Genomic DNA, 11848 nt, shown 5'->3' on the forward strand with positions numbered 1-11848 from the left:
CACTGGGCACGCCGCCCTCACCCCTCTGTGTAAGCTGCGGGTCACGAACAAAACACCTTTCAGATTTACTCCACGTCTGGAGTAACTGTAAAGGCCCAACGTTCTTCCAGTTCAGGGCCCCTGGAGAATGCTTCTTAGAGGGGATCTGAACCGGAGGTCCAGTGGGACTACAGAGGGTTTGTGCATCTCAAAATTCCTGCGAAGTTCTTCAGCTGAGGCTCGTTTTTTGACATAGTTTGGATCATCTGTTCACAGGGGTTTGTGTCCCTAGAAAAACTGAAGAACCCTTTGCCACGCATTTCCCAGGAAAGGGAAGAAGAGAAAGTCTGAAGAGAGGAAAATGGGGCACTGTGTCTAAAAAAGGAAGAAAGGGCAGGGCCGGGGTTTTCAGAGGGGAAAAGCACACGCAGTCCAACTCCCCCTTTTGTGCTACCCCCTCCTCCCCCACGGCCGCCCTTGGCCAAGCCCTCTGGCTGCAGTTCAAGAAGGCCCAGAGCCGGGGTGCACCCTGCGCAGGAGTCGCTGGCAGAGGCTTCATGTAAACCCCCACCCACTTCAGAAACAAGGGCCAGGTCCTTAGTTTGAATTGGCTCAGGATTTCCTTTCTGTTTCAAAGAGCTATGATCTGCGTTACGTGCACCCCGACACAGAACGACGTGTCGGGGCCTGCCCATTTTAGCTCGAACTTCGCTGAGCCTGTGTATCATCCCTCCGGACTGCCTTTTACCACTTTGAACAAAAGTAAAGGTGCCAGGATAGCAGCTCCTCAAAGCAAGTCTATTGATCTATTAAAAGAAGCACTTTTAATTAAGCAATAATATGTGGTTGAATCAAGATACCAAGTAGCAAATTTCTGTGAATGTCTGCCAGTGTGGGGTTGGTGGGCGGGGCGGTGGGGGGGTGGGCATTACAGAAACTGATGCATTTGCCAGATTTGAAAGCTGTTCTTCCAAGAAAACTTCTCTCCCTCATTGGGAAGCCAATATGTTTGCCATATTGTTATGTTTTAAAGACATCAGTCACATTTCAAAATTCATCATCTCATTTGACTTCTGCTGGGATGTCGTGTGGCAGGTTAGACTTTATACTTGATTTTGAGAGGCATTTCTCTCTAGGGGAGAATTTTTTCTCTGTTCCCTGTCTGAACAGAGGAAAGAAAGTCTAACAAAGGCATAATGATAATAATCTCACGTTGCTGCCTATTTTAAATTTGCAAAATCCCATCCAGTTAGAATGGCAGGTCTGCCAGGCATCGCGTACACCCAGGAGGAAGCCTTGGGTTCACCGTGGTCTTCCCTAGTCGCCTGACCCCCAATAGTTGCCCGAGCGTCTCTGACTGTAAAAATAGGTTTATCTCATTCCGTAACATCAACGACTTTCTCAGTCTTAACTGTCTTTGTCTGATCTTCCAGTCACCTCCCCAGCTGGTAGAGAAAGAAAAAGATCTTCCACCTTTTCCCATCTATCCAGATTGCAGCCGCTGTTAAGGCCAAGCTCAAATGTACCTCTCTCACCAGGCTTCTCCTGAGATCTTCAGCCAGGGCTGATTTTCTTCACTTGCCAAACTTATTCACACAGCAGACCTATCGCTGTAATGCACAGTTTCACCTTGTTGTTGTTCACCAATGTTCCTTCTATATTTTGAATCACATTGAAAACTCCCTGTGGACTACACCTGGAATATTTCTTAGCATAGTCCTGGGCATACAGTAGATGCTCACTAAATAACAAGAAGACAAATAGCTGCCTATTTTCTTGATGTGATTATCTGACTTTGTAAGTGGGATAAAGTCGGTAAAGCAGGTTTTAACCTGCTTTGGGAATTTCCCTCTATATTTGGTTTCCTGCCCTGATTAAAAAAAAAAAAATAGCAGGAGAAAAAGAAAAGAAAGAAACCAAGGCTATAGTAAGGTTTAGAAATTTAAGTAATAAATATGCGTTGTGAGCTAAAGAGTAAATTTATAGTGATCAGCAAGTCTCAGCCACAATTGTGATTTATTAAACTGGACTCTCCAGATGAAATGAAGTAATTGATTCAATACAGTAATATTTAAGCCTTATCACTTCTCCTTAGTCTCAGGAGGATAAAAGCAGGTATAGTATTTCCCTCTGGCCTGATGTAGCAGCTAATGGTTGATGATTCGTAGGGGAAAATAATGGGGACAAGAGAGATTGTGTCCGAATCCTGACCTTAGACTGGAGCCGGTGCCATCAGTTGGATACACCAGGACTGATGGGGAAGTTCCCCTAGCTTGCACTAAATGACATCATTGTCATCAACATCATTATCGACATCACCACTGCTAGAGCAATCGTGAACCTGGGTTTGACCAGGACAATCCCAGTTTCAGCCTCTTGTGTAGACATAGTTATTAATAGCACACCTTCTAGCTCTCAAGACTGTCCCAATTTGATGATAAATAATGTCCCTGGAATCATTTTTGAGCACTTATTCTATACTAGGCATCGGTCTGATATACTACTTGTTTTGACTTCACAAATTCACAACCACCTTACAAAGCAGGTACTTCTTTTAGCCCATTTTAGAGATGATGAAATTGAGGCTGAGAGTTTAAGAAACTGCCCCGTGGTAAGCAGCTTGCAATTGGTGAACTGGAATTTGAACCCAGGCTAGCTCCAGAATTCAAGATCTTAATCATCATATCTATATTTTGACACAGAACATATGGGGAGCTGTACCCCATGACCTCCAAATATCAGGTCGATCACATGTCCATGCCAGTGGGGATGCCTGGACCCCTGGCAGTTTTCATCCTTGGTCCAGGTGTAGGAAAACAGGAGTCTAGTGCATTGCAGCCATTTTCATCTTTACCACGTTGCTGTCCATCTAGTTAATAAATGAGCCCCTCTCCTTATTAAGAGGCTGGCTACAGAGGGCTTAGTTCAGTTAAATCACAAGAGCAGGATCCAAAAGAACTGAAAGGCTGCAAATTATTCACGTTAGCCCACAGGAGTCGTTCTGCCAAACTGTCATCTGCTAAAAACCAGCCTTGTGCTGGTCACAGAGGTAGATCGCTTCACCCATGCAGCTTGTCCCTAATCATCACCCACCCAGGAGTCATATCACTATCCACATTTTGCAGGTGAAAACACGCATGGACGGCTAAACTGACTAGCCAATACACCTCAGTGCTCAGATGTTCAACCAGGTATCAAACTTCAAAGTCCATGATTTTTTTTTGCATTTATTTATTTACCCCCCCCCCAATTTTATTGAGGAGTAATTGGCAAATAGAACTGTATCTATGTAAAATAAAAACTGTGATGATTTGATATACTTAAACATGTGGGATGATTACCAAGGTCAAGATAACGCATCCACCGCCTTGCACAGTTAACTCTGGGTATATGTGTGTTAAGAAGCTTACCATCTACTCTCAGCACCTTTCAAGTATATGGTACCAAATTATTGATGATAGTTGCCATGCTACATACTAGATCCTCAGAACTTATTCTTCTTATAACTGAAAATCTGTACCCTTCAACCTACATCTCCTCATTGCCCCCTCTCCCAATCCCTGGTGACCACCACTCAATCCATTCTGTTGTTGTTGTTCCACATGTAAGTGACATTTACTGTAGGATATTTGTCTTTCTCTGCCTGGCTTATTTCACTTAACAGAATACCCTCCAGGCTTGTCCCTGAGGTCACAAATACCAGGATGTCCTTTTTTATGGCTGAATAATATTTCATTGTGTGGGGAGTATGTGTGTGTGTATGTGTGTGTATCACATTTCTTTATTTGTTCATCTGCAGAAATGATTTTTTGACCTGCTATTACCTACTAAATATTCAGTTACTGGTTAATTAATCTGTGAGTAGTATATATACATAAACAATTCCTGATGGCCAACACAAAATTAGGCACTGCTGCCTTTGTTCATTTTTTCAGCAAATATTAGTTGAGTACTTTCTAAGTCCCAGGTCCATGTAGTGTGGAAAAGCCCTTCCTTCACAAAATGTATATACTTTAGAACAGGGAGACAGATGCACACACAACAATATACTACAACGGGATAAATGCTGAGTGTTGATGATGGAATGAGAACCTAATGATGGAAAGAGTTACCATTCTCTGGAAGAACATGAAGAAGTGGTATAGAGTGATGGTGGGAGATGAGCTGAAATACAGTCAAAACCAGGTGGTGACAGAAGTTATATGCCACATAAAAATTCTTGGACTCTGTTCATAGGAAGACACACAAGGTAATTAAGCAGAGGAAGCTCATGGTTCCCCTGTCATTGGGGAAAATGGCTGGGGTAGGTAAAGAAAATAAGCTGGAAGCAGAGGGTATAGAGGTAGACAGTAATTAGGACGTCACTGGAATGGTCCAGTGTAGAGATCATCATGCTTCAGCGGGTATAAGAGATTTGAAAATGGAGGGCGGATGGATTCAAGGGCCATGTCAGTAAAATTACAGAATTTATACATGGGTCAGGTGGGACATGTGGTGCAAAGGGCCTTGATTAATTTGTAGATTTCTGGCCTCCATAACTTAGTGGATAGTGGTGCCCCTTAAGTAAGATAGGGAATAAAATGCCTTGTTTTAGTTCAAGTTGGAAATATGAATCAGGTGCTAGGAAGAGAGGCATTTGCTGAAGAAGTGGGTTGAAAATCATTTCCAAAGAGGTGGTATTCAAAAGTATAGAAGCAGACAAAACTTCGACTCTGGCTTTAGATTGTGAAATCCAATAGGGCAGGCTCACTGGCCAAAGGTAGCCCTGGCTCAGGTAGTTTGTGTGAGCCCCCGTCATATTATTCCTGGTTCCTTAGGGGCCTAACTTCCGGTGGGGAAACTTAGGTTTGTTCTGAAGCTGCAAGTCATGCTTGACATCTTTTAGAAGCTGTGTGTGTAACCCGAGCTGCCTCAGACAAGTGGTCCAATTCCAGGGGTGAACCACTGAAAAATGAGACTCTAGACTTCAACAAGGTCACAGGGAGGCAAGAGCCAATCCGGAAGTTTGTGTCCCATCCAAGTTAGATCTAAATCTCTGTGCGGAACGTCTAAGAATTAGCTCATGTACTATGAAGTGCACCTAAAGTCGTGAAGGCTGTTCAGGAGCCGTCCTTCCTGACCACGTGGCTGGATCGGGGGGCCCAGCAGTAGGCTCTGCAGTATGTGGACACTACCCTTTGGGTCTTCTTAAGTCAAAGAAGTGTGGAGCCACTTTGGGCACCTTGAAACCTGCTGTTTATGCTTATTAGAGTCTGAAACTATGGTACATAGGCCATGCCTCCAAAGATGCTTTTTCCAGATGTGAAGTGTGAGTGAAGGTTCATTCATGCTAGCCCCCCTTTCACAGGTGGCTTGGTGGAGGGGTTCAGGGGCTCAGTTCAACTCAGTTCCCCAAATCCTGACACCACCATTGTGTGTTTCTGGGTTTTGGGAAAACAGCTTACCTGCTCTGTGCCCACATTTTTCCAGATATGTGTGTGTGTGTGTATGTGTATATGTGTATATATATGTATATATATGTGTATATATATGTGTATATATATGTATATGTATAATGGAGGCACTTAACTCACAGGATTAAATCAGACAATTTATGTAAAGTGTTTAGAATAACACCAAACACACTGTAAGCACTAGATAAATATCAGGTATCATTATTTTCTATAGCAAGGTTAGATTGTTTCACTGTATTTTTTCCCAAGTATCCTTTCTGAGGATTGCATGACTTCTGTGGCCCTGGAGACTTGGTGCACCACTTCCCATTTCCAGTAGGTAATGTGCCTATAGGACAAGATAGGACTTTGGGTGCGTGAGGACTTTGAAATGACAGGTCAGTGTATTCATTTTCCCAAAGTACTTTAGTTTGGCAATGCCTCTATCACTCAAAGAAGATTAACACTTGACATGATAAGGAAGTTAGATTAACAAAAACCTTCCGATCCAGGAGATAGGGTAAGATAGAAAGTCACAGGCTTCTATGAACTAGTCATATAACGAGGCTGACTTCCAGCAAAATGCCTGCTGATGACTCAGTTTATCAGTAAGAGATGAATCAGGCAGAGGCTAATCGTGAAAGACAGGGTTTAATAGTATTGAAGATTAGATAGGAAGGAAAGGCATTAAAGGGAGAGACTGTCATGGTCAATAAGAATAAGGAGTAGAATGACCCCCGCCTACACAATCTCCTCCGATCGTTCGGCTGATGTGCTGCTGATGGGAAAAGATTGAAAGAAAAGGAAAAGAAGCCAAAGGACAGACAAGCCTCCGTCCGTCTGGCATTCAAGCTTTCCTTGGCAAAACGTGGGTTGCACGAAATGACCTCTATGGCTTCTTCTAGTGCTGTTATTGTAGCATTGTACAATACCACCATGGGGAAAGAGAGAGAAAAGTCCAGGGTTGTGCGTGCACGCACACACGTGCACAGGACATCTATTTACGCACAAATATCACAGCTATTTATTTCCTCAACTAGTACATCTTGATTTTATGTCCTTTGTGGGTCACTGACTCTTCAGCTCTGTTCCTACTCAGCTTTGTTTCTCAGCATTTAGGATTTTAATCAGTTAGGAGCCACAGACTCGAAGACCTTCACCACGCTTGCTATTTTTGCCATATTATTCCTCTCATGTTATTCACCGCAGCAGGTAGAGGGAAGACTCTGAAAATGAAATGAGATGCGTGCTTGTCTTCTGAGGCAGCTAGGAAGTGGGGGCATGGGGGCACTGCAGCCAGGTTGGGGGGACAGCACCTTTGGGGAAGGCTGGATGGTATTAGTTACCAGGAAGAGAAGAACGCAAGCTCTGTTGGAGGATCCAACTGTAAGGGTTAGACAAGAAGGAAAGAGGACACGGGCCACTGGTCTGACCCACGACAGGACTCTGGAGCCAAGGTCTGTGTGGCATGCAACGTGATAAAAGAGTCCATTGTAGGTTTTCAAAATATTCCCAGAAAAATTGCCTTTGACAGTTTTGACGAGCAGCCACTACATAGCAGAGACTGCTGTTCTCTGGATTTATTTTTATTTGTTTTATGTTAATCTCAGATACATTTAGCAATGTGGGCTTTCATGCATGGATTGACCAGTTAACTACTGGATGCTGGACACTGCACTTCTAACTTCCTATTATTTTGAATTCTTTCTTGTTTAAAGCTTTCCACTTCTTCAACAAAGATAAAGTTTTTGTGTACCATTAAGCACTCAAAAACAAAAAGGGAGTGTATTAGTGTCCTAGTGTTGCTGTAACAAATGGCCACACATTGGTGGCTAAAACACAACTTTATTATACTACGATTCTGTAGGTCACAAATTTGACTCAGCTCTCAGTGGGCTAAAATCAACGTTAGCAGGACCACATGCCTCTCCGGAGACTCCAGAGGACTGTCTGTTTTCATGCCTTTTCCAGCTTCTGATGGCTGCTGCAACCCCTGGCTTGTTCCTCCCTCCTTACCTTCTTACCTGCTTCCCTCCCACCCTCCTTCCATCCATCTCCCTCCATCTTCAAAGGCAGAAACAATGCATCTCCTAGGCCTCCATTCATCACCCGGAAGTCTCTCCAATTTTAAGGTCTCACGTGACAAGACTGGGTCCACCTGGATAACCTGGATGATCTCCCCATCTCTAGGACTTTAATGCAGTCACACCTGCAATGTCTCTTAATACAGTGTAAATTCTAAATGAGCAAGGACGTATTAAAGTATTTTGTCATGATTCTGTTTTAATTTTCTCAGCATCTGAGAGTGATTCACCCACTCTTATTCCCAGTTTTGGTTATTTGTACCTTTTCTCTTCACTCTCTTCAGGGTAGGTAGTGATTTATTTATTTTTCCAGCTTTATTTAGATACTGACTTATATATAAGTTTCAGGTGTACAATGAGATGATTAGATACATATATTGCAAAATGATTAGCATAGTAAGGTTAACATAGCTAGTGACTTACTAACTTTCTTTTTCATTATTTTACTTATTGCATAAAACATAGAACATGATGAATCCAGTCAAATTTACACTGGTAACTGAAAGAGTCTTAGCGAGGAGTGAGATTATGGGACCCAACAGCCCAGGAAGGTGCTGGTTACGCTCCAAGGCCCCGATGAGAAAGCAGGCATCCTGGGCTTAGCTATTTCCTCTAGAAGACAAGTGTATGGGGAACAAGAAAGCCTGGTCTGGAACTGAGTATGGAATTGTGGTTCCTCACTGAGGGTAAAAGGGCAAGATTCACTTTGAAATCTGATTATCGTAAACCTTTTTTTTCTAACTTGTCTTCCTTGTTCACATATCATCTCCCCATCTGCTTTGGCCAAGCAGTTCGCCTTTTTCCTGTATGCAGCTGATTGGCGTTACAAGAAAAGTTTGCAATCAGCTATTTTATGGGATGTCTAGGTACAGTTCAACCATATTCAACCTGAAGATTCTGTATAATTGGGGGTCAGAAGGAGCATTTTAACAAAATACACAGTGGGTGGGGGTGAACAGTGGTGAATCTGAAGCATTTAGGAATTTTAAATAACACTTTGACAAATATCTTTTTAACCTTCAAAAAGGAACATAAATAACCTAACGACTGGATAATTTCTTTTGTTGTGACTCCCAAGGTTAATGCTTTTCACACAAACCTGTTAACATTGCTTGATTCAGATGTAACATTAATATTTCTGCAACAAAACTCTAATTTTTTAGAGACATGAAAGGAGTTAGCCTTTGGTTAAACTCAAGCTTATAGGACTTTTTTTTTTTGGACTGGTAGCGAACTTGGACTTTTACATGCAAGCTCTGCTCTTGGCAAACATTCTTCTGATGTTTTGCTTTATTTTTAAATCCTTTCTTCATCATGTGAATGCTATTTGGATGCAAATAAATTTGTTTTCCTAGAAGATTCCATCTTTGCCCACTAAGTTCCACGTCCATGAGGTTCATTACGATGTAGAAACATGTAACCCTCCACCCATCCCTTGCTCCCAAGATCGTTTGCCTCTGGTACAAAGATTTGAAAATCTGTGGGTCAAGGTAGTTACAGACTAAATGTGACTGTAAATCTACCACAGTATTGTGCATCAGAACGAGGTACCCATAGAGCAGTAGACGTTCTTCAGTGTACAAAGACCATTTGAGGTTTTCTTGACCTAATTACAGGCATATCTCAGAGATTGGCAGGTTTGGTTCCTCCAGACCACGATAAGGTGAATATCACAATACACCAAATCACACGAATTTTTTGATTTTCTGGTACATACGAAAAGTTATGTTTACACTGTACTATAGTCTATGAAGTGCACAAGAGCCTTATGTCTAAAAATCAGTGTACCTACCTTAATTAAAAATACCTCATTGCTAAAACCTGCTCACCTGAACCTTCAGCAAGTCGTAACGTTTTTGCTGGTGGAGGGCCTTGCCCTGATGTTGATCTGCGGACTGAGTGGGGCGGTTGCTGATGGTTGAGGTGGCTGTGGCAGTTTCTTAACATAAGATAATAAATAAGACAATTTGTCACATTGATTGACTCTTCCTTTCAGGAATCATTTCTCTGTAGCACGTGATGCTGTCTGATAGCTTTTTACCAGCTGTAGAAATTCTTTTAAAATTAGAATCAATCCTCTCAAACCCCGTTAGAGCAGGAGCAGCCGAGTACTTCCATTGCCGTATTGCCAGCGTTTTCACAGTTTCTGGACCGCATTGGAACTGAGTACATATATATTGGGGTGGATGAAACATTTCTTTCACAGGTTCCACTCTCTCTTTGAAATCAAATTGGAAAGACCTAAATTTAGCTTTCCATTTCATGCATTACACGTAAAAAATTAACTGAAAACAATCCTTTCACACTAGAGACATTTATAATCATTTACAAACTGTAAACCGATTAAGAAGAAATGCAAGACTCTCTTTTAATTTGGAAAATCCAATCTGTAGAGGAAGACTAACTCAATATGACATAAACTAAAGTGTTTGCCAGCTTGGGACCATTTTTCATCCAAATTGTAACAGTGCACAAAAGCCTGTAAATCCAAAAGCATCAACCAGTTGAGTAAAATCATTTGAATGAAGCCTCAGATAGTGAAAGTCATCACATGAGCCATGTATTATTAACCAGATACCTGCTAAATCTGTGAATGATGTAAAATTGATCATCTTTTCCCACTGGTTAGGAATGCCACCTTAGCTATACTAATTTTCAACACGTTTTTTAGTATTTCTGGACTTTGTTCTGGTCCATTGATTTGTATATTCATGCTAATTAAAGTAGCTTGACAATAAATTTTATTTTCCGATAGGGCTGGCGCCTCCTCCCTGCTCTTCTTTTTAAAATTTCTTAAGTACTTTAAACATTTACTTTTCTATATAGTATGTGGAAATAATTTAATTAGTTTTAAAAATTCTGCTGCCCTTTTAAGTGGGATTGTGATAAGCATATAGATGAGTTAGGGGAGGATGGTTATATTTAGAGTAATGAATCTTTATCTAAAGAGTTTCTTTCTGTCTTTCCATTATTCAAAACTTCTTTATGACCCTCAGGAGAAATGTAGGGCTTCAGTTCTTTAAGGGATGTTATTTATTAATTATTGTATTGTATTATTGCCCAGCACTATGGGCAATTCTAACATACAGTAGAAGTTCAATAAATATAACTGAAATGACTTGTGAATTTTCTTTGACCATTCCAAGTGCCTGAATGTGAATGGGAGGAGGCAGAGAGCATAGATAGAGGCTTGCATATAATTATTGTGTACCAGCTCTCAAAACCAAATTTTGTCCTTCGTGCTCCTATCCCTCACCCCACAGTTCCCCAGCAGAACCAAAAGGCTGAACAAACCATCCGAAAGACAAGTGACATTCATTTCTCTATGTAAATAAAAAATACAGACGGACTCTAAAGCAGTCTCCCTTTTGTATTCCTTTAAGGAAGAAAAGAAAATTGACTGCCACTGAAGGGCTCTTTGGGATGTAAATTCTTTGTAGCAAAGGCACAGAAACTTCCAACCACGTCCTCAGTTCACTTTGCTTTTGGCGGTGGTGCTAGAATGGGCATTCTGTGCTCAAACAGCTCTTTGGGGGAAACGTAAACACTCCAAAACTGGAAATTCACAGAGCTGCATTCGAATTCATGGCAGCTGGAGGTGCTGCTGTTCTCAGGAAGGACAGACGTGTTGGCTATTGCAGAAAACATCTCCTTAAACACTCCTGGCGGTAGGTTTCTTGCACAGAGCGAACTAAGGAACACCCCTACCCTCCCAGCTATAGACTCAAGTCCCAGGAGGCCAGCGGGCTCCCTGGGGAAGGGGGAGAGAAGTGCCCACAAGCATTCCCTGCCAATGCAAACCTCTTGAGTCTCTGTCTTGGGAAGTGATAGCCACAGTATGGGAACTAAAATCGACCTTCGGTCCTGCTGGGGAAAAAATGGAAATGGATGACAACTGTCTCCAACCTCCTCGCTCCCTGCCCCGCCCCGCCCAGGTGTGTGCCATCCGCTCACAGTTTCTGCAAACCGATCAAGACCAAGCTTCCCACCTCTTCCAGCCCTCAGGTAGGAGTGGATTTGTTAAAAAGTTGCACAAAGTTTGGACAATTGCCCGCGATGTCCCCATTTTGACAAAAAAACAAAACAAAACAAAGGAGTCCTATGGGACAAAGGAGGAATTCCTGCCTTGTTTCCATTCTTTCTGTCTCAAGGATGGGCCACTATGCCTCAGGCTAAATGTGTTTCCCTAGATGAGTGTGTTTGAAGAGAGAGTGCTGGGCCAATGCCCTCTGCCCTTCTAAAGCCGGCTTTGAAAGCACTGCTGCCTCCCCTCCTGGTCACTGTCCCAAAATGACTAACTTCCTGCCAGCCAACCCAGGGCAGGAGGGTCAGTTTGGGGGCCCGGTAGCAGGG

Source organism: Desmodus rotundus, chromosome 13 (assembly GCF_022682495.2).
Source record: "Desmodus rotundus isolate HL8 chromosome 13, HLdesRot8A.1, whole genome shotgun sequence".
Taxonomy (NCBI): Eukaryota; Metazoa; Chordata; class Mammalia; order Chiroptera; family Phyllostomidae; genus Desmodus; species Desmodus rotundus.